Raw genomic sequence first — 14796 nt, 5'->3', positions numbered from 1 at the left:
TAATTCAGAGGAAAACACAATGCATCTTGACTCCACTGAAGAGATATGTAATGATAATGTAAAGATATGTTATAACTGTACAGGAAATTTCTACTTAGTCCACTTAGCTGGTAATTATTGTGTCTCTCTTTTTTTTTTAATCTGGTGAAATCATATGGTTGTGGATCTGGATTGATTGCTTTTCATTCTAATTCAATTTCTACTTGTCCTGTAATTCTGCTCAGGGTGAACATGCTACACATGTTTTATATCTTTATTATGTAAGCCAGTGATTTGTTTTTCTTTCCTTCAGCGCTTTTCCCTGAAACAACTTTCCTCTCTCTCTCACTGATATTTTTATTTAGCCCGTAATTTACACTGTCAGCGTTAAGTGTTAGATTTAGTTTTGAGAACTACAGAGATGTGGACCTCAGCAGCAATAGTAATCTATGAGAAGCTGGAGGGAAAGATATATTCGATAAGATATTAGTAGGTAGCTTCATATCATCCTCTAGGTAGTTACTGAGTTGCAACCATTTTTGTTAAAATATGGCTGGAACTGATTCTTCAGGTGTTACTTTCACACAGCAGCACCTGGTTGATGGAAAGCAGGAAAAAAAAAGTGATGCGCAGAGTCTTCCCCACTTGATCTTTCTTAGGATTTTTATTTATTAATTTTTAAGCGCTCTGAATCACTTTTAAATAATGAGAAGCTGAAGACTGCAGTGTTTGTTCCTCAATTCTGTATTGATAAGAAATTGATTTTGAAACTGAGGTCGGGTGTGAGACTGAACAGGGACTTGTGTCCGGAGGTTCGCATAGCTGTTCTTGTTTCCTGATGGCTTCAGACGGGAGACAGCGGGCACTGCATTAGGATCTGACGGAGCATGGTAGATCCTACCTCTCTATCTTTTGTGTAGGGAGCCAGTGTGACAGTGTTCGCATGTGGCTTTGTGGATGTATTTGTTGAAACACAGAAAGCCATCCTCTTCCTCTGTGAGACGTCCTCAACTAATCTCCTTTGTAGGACATTAGACAAAAGCTTCTAGTTTTCCATAGAAAAAAATGTATGGATGCTTCTTTGGCTGAAGTAATAATTTTCTGTAATATTACTGAGAAATAAGACTATTTTTTCCTGAGATTAAAACCTTAAGTCAAGTTTAACTCTTCTGGAGTGTTTTTTGTGGTGGTTTATACTGGTGTTATGAAGAAAAACCACTTCTCTTCCCATATTTTGGGTGAAGAAGGGCGCAGGCAGCGTATGCTGCGGTGTAGTCTCACTCAGATTTGCTTAGTCTTCAAGGAACTTCATACCCCATGCTTTTGTTGAATAACCTAATTTTTACCCTAATTTTTACCCCCCTAATAGGGCTAGAGCTATATTCAGGTGCTACTATTTAATGCTCTGCTTGTGTCTTGAAAATTCCTACCTATTTAATGCTCTGCTTGTGTCTTGAAAATCTCTCAATGGCAGAGATTTTCCAGCAGTTCAGTAGGAGTGAGAAGAACAGATAATCTGGTTTTGGATTTTGCTTTGTATTTTTCTCTAACTTTCTCCCTTTGATTACACCTTTCTACTGTTGATAGTCAGGTAAGGGGAAGCACTTACTTGAAAAAGTTTCCATGATACAAGAGTAGTGGTAAGCATATGCAGCCAGTTCAGTTTCAGCAATCCCAGCACATGACTGTGGTTTCTATATGATCAAATGGATGAAGACTCTGCCTAAACCAGAGTTCATCCCCGATGTTCTGAAAAGCTGTCTTTAATCCTAATTGAGCACTCTGTTACCACACCATCTAAGCCATGGGATGGTTTATCAGAGAAAATGTTTGTAACAGCACCTGGACCTCATTTTTATTGTAGAATATTTTCTTTTTCGTTCCATTGATTCAGAAGTTGCTAGCACAGAAAACTTGCAGGATTTAAAATAGATTTTATAATTATGTGGTTTTCCTCCATTGGATGGGAGCCCTGTACTGTCAGGGATTGGATGTGGTTTGGTTTATTGTGTTTTACAGCTTCTTAATACCCACTTTGAGATTGGTCCAGAAAGAAAACATAGGAATAGGGCAAAAGTAATTTTATTTCCTAGGACCTGAAGGAGTTCAGACCAGTGTCTCAAGATCTTTACTGCTTCTGTTAGTGTTTTCTTGTTTTTAGCTTTGACAGTATATGGTTTGTAGAGCAATATCTGTAGCCTTTATGAAATACTGGAAAAGCAGCTTCCAAGCTTCAGTAGTAATGGAGAAAAATTAACTCCTTTGCTCTTTTGTTTGCTTTGGAAGCCTAGACAGAAAAAAAACTGTTTGCTTTGGAAGCCTAGACAGAAAAAAACCCCAAAACCAAAACAACAACAACAACAAAATTATAATGTAGGTGTCTTTAAAAACAAAATTGTTCTGGACTCAATAGAAAGAGAAATATAACTAAGGCAGAGCCACTAGTATTTCATACCGTAATGGGAGCATTTCTGTTTGATAATGGTAATCTAAAATCATAGAATGCAGCTTTTAAGGCCCATACCAGGACTTTAAAAATATTTGTATGGTTTTCTGCAGCATTTCGTAAGTATTTGGAAGGGCGTGAGGGGTTCTCTGCAGTGCTACATTCATGAAGGATGAAAAAGCTCCTGTCTGTGTTCCTTGAAACTCTGCCGTTTTGATAAATGTGGCTGAGCATTAAGTCTAAGGCTCTGAATGACCTTTGTCTCGTAGCTGTTCAGAGTCGGTGAGTTGTTTTGCCTTGTTGGTGAAGAAGGCTATATCACACAGCTAGGTCCCCTACATCAGTCATTCCTCAGGAGACTGTGGTTGCTACAAGAAAGAAGAGGTTTTATTCCTGTATTTGAAAGTCTTCCTCTCCATCCCAGAACTTCTGATTAATCGCCTAATATCACAGCAGCGCACCCGGGCTTGGTGCTTTTTTCTCTCCCAGGAGTGCTCTTCCAAATATCAAACAACAACAACAAAGCTGTAGTGAAAAATAAAATTAATAGCCATGATTTATTTGCATCTAGATATGCAAATACAATCAATTAAGTAAATTATAAGTAGGAATTTTTCCCTACGGAATGAGAGGTCGTTTCTCAAACTGTGTCTCCCTGGATGAAAATGATCTCCCTGCTCTAAAAATGTATTTAAAATTGTATGGAGGTACTAAGACACAAATTATGCTCGAAGACTAAATTAGTAGTTGTCTTCTTTCCCTATTTGAGACACAGATTTCTCCTGTCTATGTTTTTCTTTTCTCTACACACATTTTTCTTTGCACATTTGTTGAGACCTCAGTGCCAAATACATTAAAGAATATCAATCTGTAGCCAATCAGAAGTTCAAACTTCTATCATCTTTATGCGTTTGAATAAATATTTCATGGAATATGGGGGAATAAAAATAAAATTGGAAGGGTGTGGTTAGGCATAACAATAAAAAAACTAAAGTTGTATAAAATTTCTACCCCCTATGAGGTATGAAGCATATAAGGTATAAAGTAAGAACAGTATAGAATCTGGGGATGCTGGTATACTCAGCAAAGATTAATGGATGTTATTCATTGTTTGACTTTACAATTTAAAAACAAAGCAGTGAATCTGTGCAGTCATCATTACAGTTTTCTTAGAAAACTCTCGCTGAACAGTTAGTCCCTCGTAAAAAAAAATCCTACCTCTTCTACTTGGTTGGTGCCTGCAAATGGTATAGAATCATAGAAGCATAGAATTGTCTAGGTTGGAAGTGACCTTTAAGATCATTGATTCCAACCATCAACCTAAAACTGCCAAATCCACCACTAAACCATGTCGCCAAGCACCACGTCTACCCGTCATTTAAATATCTCCAGAGATGGCAATTCCATCACTTCCCTGGGTAACTTCTTCCAGTGCTTGATAACCCTTTCAGTGTAAAAATTTGTTCCAGTATCCTGTCTAAACCTCCCCTGGCGCAACTTGGGGCTGTTTCCTCTTGTCCTTTCACCTGTTCCTTGGGAAAAAAGACTGCCCCCACCTCAGTACACCCTCCTTTCAGGGAGTTGTAGAGAGTGATAAGGTCCCCCCTCAGCCTCCTTTTCTCCAGGCTGAACACCCCCAGCTCCCTCAGCCTCTCCTCATGAGACTTGTTCTCCAGACCCCTCACCAGCTTCATTGCCCTTCTCTGGACCCGCTCCAGCACCTCAGTGTCTTTTTTGTGGTGAGGGGCCCAAAACTGGACACAGCCCTCGAGGGGAGGCCTCACCAGTGCCGAGTACAGGGGGACGATCACTTCCCTCGTCCTACTGGCCACGCTGTTCCTGATACAGGCCAGGATGCTGTTGGCCTCCTTGGCCACCTGGGCACACTGCTGGCTCATGTTCAGATGGCTGTTGATCAACACCCCCAGGTCCTTTTCTGTCAGGCAGCTCTCCAGCCACTCTCCTCCAACTGCTGCCTGGGGTTTTTGTGGCCCAAGTGCAGGACCCGGCAGTTGGCCTTGTTGAACCTCATACTATAGGCCTTGGCCCATCCATCGAGCCTGTCCAAATCCTTCTGTAGAGCCTTTCTTCCCTCCAGCAGATCAACACTCCCACCCAACTTGGTGTCGTCTGCAAACTGACTGAGGGTGCACTCGATTCCCTCATCCAGATCATTGATAAAGATGTTAAAGAGAACAGGTCCCAGTACCGAGCCCTGTGGGACACCACCCGTGACTGGATGCCAACTGGATTTAACTCCATTCGCCACCACTCTCTGGGCCCGGCCTCCAGCCAGTGTTTTACCCAGCAAAGAGTACTCCTGTCCAAGCCATGGGCAGCCAGTTTCTCCAGGAGAATGCTGACAGAAACAGTATCAAAGGCCTTACTAAAGTCCAGGTAAATAACTTCCACAGCCTTTTCCTTATCCACTGAGTGGGTCACCTTGTCGTAGAAGGAGATAGGTTTGACAAATACTGTGATGCATTCACTGGTCACAAGTAGGTCAGTTCAGGGAACTGCAGCAGATCTGCTCACAGGCCATCTACAGCTTCTGGCATAGCCAAAGAGTTTGTATCTGTTTGAAGGGAGATGAAACACACATTGCATTGCAAAATAAAAGAAACTAATTATTTACTGTGAGCTAATAGTATTTTATGTTCCTTTTTTCAGGCCTGCTTTTTGCAGGTTGGATTCCACTGGAGCTATTTGAATCAGACTAAGATACAGGCAACATGTTGTATACCATCTTGGAAATGTAGAAACAATGATTATCAAAAAGGTGTTCTAGTACAGAATAAAACCTTAAGAACTTCAAGAATGTTCTAAAGATTTGCTTCATAAGCAAAACAAATATGATATATAGTGGGTCAGAGTTTTGGGGATGTTCATCAGTAAGAGATTTCAGAAAATAAGAATATTAAAACTTCTGTTTCCCAAGTTTTAAGCGTAGCCCTTCCTGTGGATAAGCTGGAGTTGGTTACTTGATAGAATAATGAAGGGGATCACAAGGACCGATGCAGAGCAAGACAGTGCTTGTTTTGTGATGTTTGTCCAGCTGGGCTGGGCTCTGCTTGATGAGACATGCCTGAGAGGGGAGGCTGAAGGCAGAGCCCAAGGCTGACTGCTCTCAGCTGAGTCCCATTCTCTTCCACTGGTCAGCAGCCCTGCTATATCTTCATGCTGCCTGACATCATGTTGCATTTTGCTGGACCTTGCTGTGCACTGAGCCAAGCCAGGAGGGATGTTTAAGGTGACAAAATGTCATGAAAGTGACAGAAGACCATGGTGAGAATTTAGGGCTGTGAAAATCCCCGAGAGTGATAAAATGAATCACTTCTTCAAGCACCACCTAGGCTGGTCTTGGATCAAAAAAATGCCCCTATGGATTTCTTGGTGAGAAGCCCACCGTGTCCTGTGTGAGTGAGGGGGTGGGTGTCTCTGCAGGGAGAGTGAGGATGGGCAGCAGGAACGCAGCTGCAGTGCCATCAGCTTCATGTCCTGGTGGGGAAAGTGTGACTCCAGTGCGTGCTGTTGGATGGAGCTTGTGGGAAACTGGGGTGGGAAGCACTTGCAGCCTCATTTTCTCCATTCCTTGTAAGTGAAAATAATTCTTTGCAATACATTTCAGTGCGCTTTCCCTCCTTTCTAGCTAAGTGACTTATCACTTTTAATAGCAGATAGGATTCTAGCAGCTGAATTTTTGGGGATGGAGAAATTTTATGTTCCTTCTCTTATTTCGGCTTGTTTCTCACGTTGGAAGAGGGCGACGCTTTGGTGTGTTCTTTGGGCAGGCAGTCTTAACTTTCTGAATGTTAAACAAGCATAGATGAGGATTTAAACATTTTTGTTTGAATCAAGCTTGTGCAGCTCTTTCTTACTGTTATTATTGCTTTCCCAGAATGTAACTTGGCATTTCTTCCTGTATTTCTTTTTTTTTTTCCTCAGGAAAAGTTAGTCATCTTTGTAGCCTTTTGAAATATTAAGGGAACACAAACAAATGTTCAGCTGTGTGTTCGTATACATATGTATATTTGTAATGAACATACAACCACAAAATGACCCCCTCCTCTTCCAAACTGCTCTGTCATTGTGTTTCCATCTTTTCTCCATGAATATTGCATTATTTAATGGTCTTTTGTGATTGGATTGGGTTTTTTTTTGTTTGTTTGTATTTTAGTAAAAAGCTTCATTTGAAGTTTTAAGCATTTATACTGACAGTAATACTAATAAGGGTCATCACCAGACCGATTAATTATAGCTAAGCACTGCTGGTAGCAGTGGAACAGAGTATTGCAGTAGATGCTGTACTTACTTTCTAAACTCATTTAGAAGAGCAAAAAACCAAAACCAACCAGCAAGCCTGCTGCTGTTATTCTTGAAGAGAAAGGCAAAACTGCCAACATAACAGGACCACACGGGGCCATGAAGGAGGAGGGAAAGAGAAATTAGGGTCTCTGCTCCTCTGCAATGTGAGGACGTGCCCAGAGCATATGCTGGAGAGAGATTTTCCAAAGGAGAGCCTGTTTGTGGATGGCAGGCTGCTGAGAGTGCTGCTTCTGGCATTACCCCTGAGCGGGTGGTTTGGGGTAGGTTTTGGTGTAGACAGAGGGAAGTGCAGGGAGATAATTAGTGGGAACTTGAAGGCTTCAGGAAAAGGGGAGCTATAGTCTCACTGCATTAGGGCACAAAGCCACTTGGAAAGGGTTTTGTGGTCTGTTAGTAATGTGTCTGCATTGGAAGGCTGCAAATGATAGTCAGTATTCTGATTTACAAACTGTTTTTTCAAATTAAATAGTTAAGTTCTGTTATTTATGAGTATTTCAGTATATTTAGACAGATGCTTCGCACCCTATTTCCTGAGTGAAAGAAAAAGAAATAAATCTATTTTTCTTCCAGGTTTTTTTTTTTTAAACCTATAAAAATCTAATTCCAGAAATTGACTTCTTGTTTGATATCAGTGTAACAGAGTATTTAGGCACTCTTTAGCTAAAAACTGAAGGGTTAAACAGGGATATTCTTGAGTAAAATATTAATACTGCAAAATCCAATTTTGTTGCCAACTAACATTCTGTTTCCTCATTGCCAAAAAAGACGTATCACTACGTTCTTTCCTTAGTAATTGTAACAGAAGAGATACTGCATAAAATTTTCTGGCTTTCATGTTTGGAAAATTCTGTTCTGTAATAATGTTTGATTAGCTAATTGACTTATTTTTTCCAAAAAAGTGTTTTTAGGACGAGCATAATTAGAGAAGTATGTACCCTGTCTGTCCCTCTATTAGCCTGAAAACATAATATTAACCTCATGCACCAACATTTCTGATTCTACGAGGAGCCTGTTCTTTAACACAGGAGCAGCCTTACCCAGCTGCAACCCTTCCTGAGTTTAGGAACATGGTATTTATCCTCAGTTCATTAATATTTTTTTCTGTTTTGAATTATTGCAGCCTTCTCCTTTCTGTCTTTTTCAATATCCAGATTAGTCTGATAAACTGATAAATCAGTAATGTTACATTTCCATGCAAAAAAAATTACAAATTTAACTCATCTAATGAATGAGTTGCAATAATGAATTTGCTCATTCCTTATTATTTCCCAAATCTAGATTGGCCAAGTTACTTCAGGGCAGGGGGGAAACCGGGGAAATACAGCCCCAACACAAAGATAGAGGGAGGAATTAGGGACAATAAGAAACATGGTTAACTCCATGTATCTTCTGGGCATGCACTTCTACTCTCGTGTAGTTCACTCTTTTATTTAAAACCATACTCAGAAATTTCAAAGCAGCATTTCCTTTTTACATCAATTTGTGAAACTTTCTGGGTGTAACTTAGCTGAACTTGAAGCTAATTTTAAACTTTTCTTTACGTGTGTCAACATTTATCAGGTTTCTGCTGATTGGCCAACACTGTTGTGAAACAAAATACTTTTTTCCATTCAGCACTAAGATAAGAATGGACAAAATAATTAAGATCTGGAGATAGGAAATAATACAAAGTTCCAGTACATGGTTCCTGAGGCATCATGCATATTGTAATGCATTTTTTGGCATACAGTGTTTTGATGGGGAGAAATGATTAAAAACTTGTGTTATACAAACTCGGAGGTGGTTTACCTATCGCTTGCTTTGTTGTGTTAGGCTATGGATCACCTAAGCAATTATCTGGAAGAAAAATACTCTTTCTTATTTTCATTCATTCCTTAACAGAATCAATCTCCCAAAGTTAATTTAAGCTTTATTATGGCTGCAAAATTCAAACCAATCAACAGAATACCTTTTATGTTATTTTCAGGAATTCCAAATGCTGTTCTATTGCTGTCCCAAAAGTAATCAAGCAGAATATAGATTAAGTTTAAGCAATGAATAATATGAAAAACATTTTGTTACTTCATGGCTTTGAGCTGTCAGTGATCATAGAGAAAAATGGTATTTACAGCGAATTTTTAAATTTTCTTAAATGAAGGAGAAACTAATATGTTGTGAGTATTATATTAAATTTCGACCTTTCAAGGTGAATAATTTTTTTGTGACATTAACATGATTTAATTTGCTAAAACAATTAAGTGGGGCATAGTAATGGTTAGTACCCCATCCCTGATGCTGCAAAAGCCATGGTATAGTTTTCTGTTTACTACTAAAAAAAGTTTCTGGATATTTTTTTTCCATTAGGAGCTCTGCCAGAATTGTATTTTATGCCCTACAGCTTGTGCATGCTGGTTTACATGGGAGAGTTCATTCTTCATTGGGAAGAAGTGTGCACCTTTTCAGTACAAGGCACAGTAAATCTTAGGATAATTATCGCAGCCTTTGCTGATCCGTGCAAAATCAATCCTTCATTCATTCCAGCAAAAAAGCTTTTTCTTTTTCCAGTGGTCGTTCTGACCTGTTGACAGAAAATAACATTGCAATCAGTGTTGCCTTTTGTGAAGAGATGTGATGGGACAAATAAAATACATAGAGGTGATGGTTGGTTTCCCTCAAGCGATGATTCCTGCACAGTCTACACGCTGCGTGCAGCAGGGGCAGTAGGACATTGGGACATCTACAGAGCCAGGGATTAACTTCCAGTACATCTAAGGAAAAGTTGTATGCCTTGAGCAGATGACTGCTGCTGTAGTTTCTTTAGGCAGACCAGTGCTACTCTTGAAACTATAATGACTGTTGTTCTAAGTATTTTAATTGCAGTTCCGTAGCAGCTTATGCAGAATTGTCTTCAAATTCCTAAACTGAGGAGCATTCAGCCAAGTCCAAAATATAAACTCATGTTTTTCTTCTTTTTTCCACATGCAGTCGATGCAGTCTTGGAACAGTTTAGCTGCAGAGCCTCTTTTATGTTAGTGGTTTGCTTTTTGGGTTTGGGCTGTAATGGTTAGCTGGTTGGCTTTTGGTTTGGTTTGGGTTTTAATTAGTGCTGCAGCTACAGCTGTCCAGCAAAGGTCTGAGTGGCTCCCTGATTTAAACTTTCCTCACCCTCACACTGCAAATGAATGAAATGAGAACGACTTAAATAAGGGCTGTATGAGCATTTGAAGGGACAGATGAGGTGAGCAGGAATAGAGTCTGTTGTGACCTCTCAGCAGGCAGGCGGTTTAAGAAGACTTCAGGAGTCAGTGGAAAGGAAAGATAGAATTGTGCCCCTGCTTTCAGTCCTGTTAGTATTTCAGATTCAGCTGAGCTTTTCCCTTCATCTCAAGGACACCATGTACTGTTATTCCAGTAATTTCTCCTAGTTTCTCACTGTGCTCTCACCTGTGCTTTTTCATGACAAACATCCTTGTGACAAACCTCAATTATTCTGTAAAGGACCTTTCAGCTGAAGTCTCCACGTGTGGCAGAAGAGTAGGACTTCAACATAAAACGATTGAAAGTCTTTTGGTTGAATGATTTATTTTATTTAAGACATTCAGTCTGCAGAAGACAATATAAATGCAAGCAGTCTACATGACTGTTCCTCCCTCTTGCAGATATCCTTCTCTTTCCTTGAATTGTCTTTTCCAGCAGCATGTTGCATCTTTTCTTAAATTAGAACCAACAAGAGACCTATTTTATACTGTAAGATAAATAATAAATAATATTAGTTCAGGTTCATTCATGATTATTGCCACTACCTTTAAATGCCCAGCTTCTCTGATAGGACTTATTGCTGTTGTCTTGATATGCAGTCTTGATATACCAAATGATACCAAGAGAGAACACAAAAAGTTAATTCTGCACCTGTAACCCGCCTTACCTTTTCTAGGGAAATTTTTTTTTTTAAATCTATTAAATGAAAATACCCACCTTCTTTAATGCTAATTTTTAAAATTTCTTTTTAACCACCTTTTTTGTGTATTTTTGTATAGCTATTGTACAGCTTGCTTGCACTGGCATCTGTATGCTCCCATCTGGTACGGGATCTCATTGCGTTACATGATTTATAACTACAGAGAGACATATCTGCCTACAAATTGTTTGTAATGAGAGCTAGAAACAAAGCAAGAGGCTCACAGCAGTAGCGTGGAAGAGAAGTATTACTACAGTACCAGAGATTAAGGATCATTATCACAGACTGCCTTAAGGAGTCTTCTCCTCCTCACCTCTGTGCATCTTCCTCTGCTACTATTACTATTGTCCCTGTCCTGGCTGCAAGAAAAGCAGCTGGACCCCTGGCCAAAGGGGGCTTCTTCACAGGGAGCGTTGCAAGAGCAAGGCACTCGTTTAAGGATACTTAAGGTTATCAATAATCTTTGTCTCGTAGACAAAAGGCATGGAATGAGACGTTGCTGTAACTAGGTATGATAAAAAATGAAAGACTCTATTGAAAATGAACCCACAAATGTGACAAATTAGGAAAAAAAACCCCAACAAAACAAAATAAGTGAATGAACTTTAAAATTATGCTTATTAAATTCAGCCTTAGTCGTTTTCACTCTCTTTTGCCAAGCAAGCATTAAGCTAGAATGAATGGTTTTCTTTTTCTTCTGTTTTGTGAGACAGACTGCTGCCACCTTTCCTTCTGTCTCTTCTCTTTGCAATTCCACTTCTCTGCCCCAGCAGGAGACTTTTCTTCTGTGCCATCTCAAGACTCATTTCTTGCTTAATGAATCTTCCTTTTTTCCTTTGTTTGGATGTGAGTACACCACCTGCTACTGATGTGGGTTACTTCATTTTATTCCCTCATTTGTGCCCATAGTTACATGATTTGCATTTCTAAGGAATACCTCAATTAGTATACTTTCTTTGCATCAGCCTACTATATAAGGTTAGTTAAAAGTTAGGTATTGTATAATGAGAAATATATTAAAAATATATTTTGGTGAGCGTTATATGCTCATTGAAAAAGAACACATTTGACTCCTAACCTGTCTCACATCTGCTTTGCCTACAAAGGCTGTAACTTCTTCATTGAGCACCTGGTGTTTGCTTTGCACAGTGGAAGCTCCAGTCTGAGTAACTCCATAGCGACCAAGACTGCCAACATCTTGAAGTGGCCAGACCTAATATAACTGAGTTCAACTCAGATCTCAAAGAGCAAAGAAGTTTTCTGAGGGGCACGCAAAATCACTGGGGGAGTAACAGCTAAAAAATATACAGGGAATATTTGCGTGGAGATTTTTGTATTCAGATGCTTAGAAGTAGGTCAGATCTGAAGCAGATGTCCATCCACCCCATGCCAAAATTCCTGCAAGGCATATGCTATACCCAAGCCTATTTTAGGATCCTTTTTCTTTTTTTCTGAACTCAAATTAGTGTGAGGAGGAGTGGCTGTCCAAGCAAAGCTCTCATAGCAGCTGAGCAATGGGATTCACAGTGGTGAGAGCTGGGTAGCCTTAAAATGGTAGATGTTGAATAACCTCATTTATGACGATGAGGTGGGGGGTTCCTCTACTTAAATAATGGTAGATAAGGTCTTAAATGATAGCTACTTTTCTCCAAGTGAGTCTGCGGGTACCAGATTTTCTCTTCAAGCACTGTTTGGGTATCTTGCTTTGGCCCTGCACACCTGCCTATGAACAAAAGAAAGCTGGCATAGCTAATGACTCACCTTTCTGCCTTGATTAACAGTAAGATCAACAAGGCAAAAATCATGTCGTATCATTTTCCTTAAGCAATAACAAGGGGAAAAGATTGTCTAGTAAAAAGTGCTGGGTTTGGAAGCTTTTATTCCCTTAAAGGGGTTTTAAAATAAAATTCCAGGTTTATGTTCCTATTTGAGTACAGCTTCTCTGCTCATCATACAATGGAGATTCACCACTACAAAGATACTTCTGTGCCTTCCTCTGTGGGTATGAACAGGGAGTTCTGACTCCTTTGCAAGTCCCTCAAGTTACCACCTGAATCAGAGATTTTTAATCTGTAATTTATTGTTAATTAGGCAACTAAGAATAACAGAGTTCAAGCAGCATGTGTATCTTTTCTTGGTTCGCTGCAGAGAGTGAGCGATTCTGCAGGTGAAACCAACCCAGTTCTTCATTGTTCTGTTTTTTGTTTTTCGTTTTTTCTTTCAAGTGAAAAGAAAAAAAATCAGAAGCGTGTTTCTGAGCTTGGTTAACTCTTGGGGTGAGCCTTGCACAAACAAGCTAATGGCTGTGTGCGCTGTGCAAGGCCTGAATTAAGTGGGGAGTTGGAGTGAGGGAAATGAGAGCAGCGGGTGAGGTCAGGGAGGGAGCGATACCCTGCCTGCCCTTGTGCTTAGTGAGGGGAGAGCTCGTCTTCCCGAGGGAATCTGCTCGGCTTTCTGCAGCGACAGATGCCCTGAATAGGTGCCTTTCACTCCCCAGGCAGGGGCTGTGTGTAGCTAGAGGGTGTAAAGTGGTATGGTGTGCCCTCCTGAGCACTTCACTTCAAGCACTCATTCGTATGTGTGAGCTTCGGAAAATAAAAAATAAATAAAATCAAATACACAGTGTTCACAATAAAAAGCTAAAATACGAGCCACTTCTGGGAGCACAGATGATTTCTGCAAAGTACACTGCCTGGTATGGTGCTAAGGAAAATATTTTCTTGTACATTTGTAACTGCTGTCATTGACAATAAAATTGCTTGAAATATAAAATAATGGTAGTGTGTTGCCTACTATGACAGAAACTGCAAAAGGTTTTGGCCTTTAGTACACTTTAATGGGTGCTTTACAGAGGAACTGACACTTCCATTTATTAACTTGTAATTGTCCAAAATAAATCCTGCTTTTTTCCCTCCCAGTAGATTGAAGCCTACTATATGTTAATTGTGCTGGCTCTTATCCTGGTCTGACACCTTGACAGCTCTTGTCAGCTTTTAAAAGTTATTCCCTTATGAAAACTGTACCTTTGCTGGTTATTCTCCCATAATGGCCTTACCACTCAGCTCTTCTGTGTTTTTTAATTCTGACATCAAAGTTTATGCTTAGCATTGCCCCCTGACAGGCCAGCGTTCTCTAATGACTAGCGGTAGGTCAGTGCTCCCTGTTTTGGAGAGAACGCAAAAAAATTAAATCCAGCATTTGGGTTTGCAAGTGTACGCCTGAGGCTCTTCCTTTTCTAAGGCTCAGGTATTTGCTCTTCATTAAAGAAATGAGGTTGTACAGTAAACTGATTTATTAGCTATACCACCCAGCGCTCTCATCTCATCAAATCTCACACTGTGCAGGACTAGAGCATCTCATAATTTCTAAAAAAAGACCGCTAATTAACATTTATGTGCTACAGGACATGATGGTACTTCAACGGGTGGCACTTTTTGCTTTGAGTCGGTATTGGAGCAATATAATTGTGTTGCCAGAGTTGCTGCCTTCGAGATATAAAACCGAGACCTTAACCACCACAATAATTGAAGTTCCCAGACGGCTTTCTTAGGAGCAAGGATGGTGATTCCAGTCCTGCGCTGGCCAAAATCCAGGCAGGTAATTAGATTCTGTTACATTAATCCCCCCTGCAGCTTCAGCTGATGATAGTGGCATCTTCTCTTCCCATCCTCGCTGTTCGGTGTAATTGGTGTGCGCCGTCAGACAGCTGCTGCTGTCTAAGTCAAGAGACGTTGTGTTTCAGTGATGAACAACATGGTACAGGTGTACTCCTCAACCCTAGCACCTCAAAAAAAAAAGCATAGAAAGCAACTGTTACACTCTAGAATTCATCGTTATTGGAAAGATAGCTTTTGTGTAAGGAAAAATACTACTGTCTGTATTTGAGTACTTGAGTCTCCAGAAATCACAGGTTTCTCCATTTGGGTTTCGTGTCAGTAGATGAACGGTGCAATTGCCCGCAAGTTAAAGGCAAAGCTTTCACTTTCACTTGCTGAAAGTGCAGTAGCAGAATATTATTTGGGAGAGTTTGGTCTGTTGTGGTGTGGGGTTTTTGCTGATGACTATTCTGATGTGCTGGAATCTAAGTTTTTCTCCTGACTTGGAAGAT

General features: G+C 40.1%; 1 protein-coding gene across 2 annotated transcripts in view; it reads left to right on the top strand.

The window, feature by feature from the left end:
• The window catches only part of ZNF804A (zinc finger protein 804A), a 156469-nt gene that overhangs the window by 118823 nt on the left and 22850 nt on the right, over positions 1-14796 (top strand). The window lies entirely within an intron of this gene.

This window comes from Calidris pugnax, unplaced genomic scaffold, assembly GCF_001431845.1.
Source record: "Calidris pugnax isolate Ruff unplaced genomic scaffold, ASM143184v1 scaffold103, whole genome shotgun sequence".
Lineage (NCBI taxonomy): Eukaryota > Metazoa > Chordata > Aves > Charadriiformes > Scolopacidae > Calidris > Calidris pugnax.
Note: the sequence above shows the minus strand (reverse complement) of the source record. Positions and strands in the feature narration are given on the sequence as shown.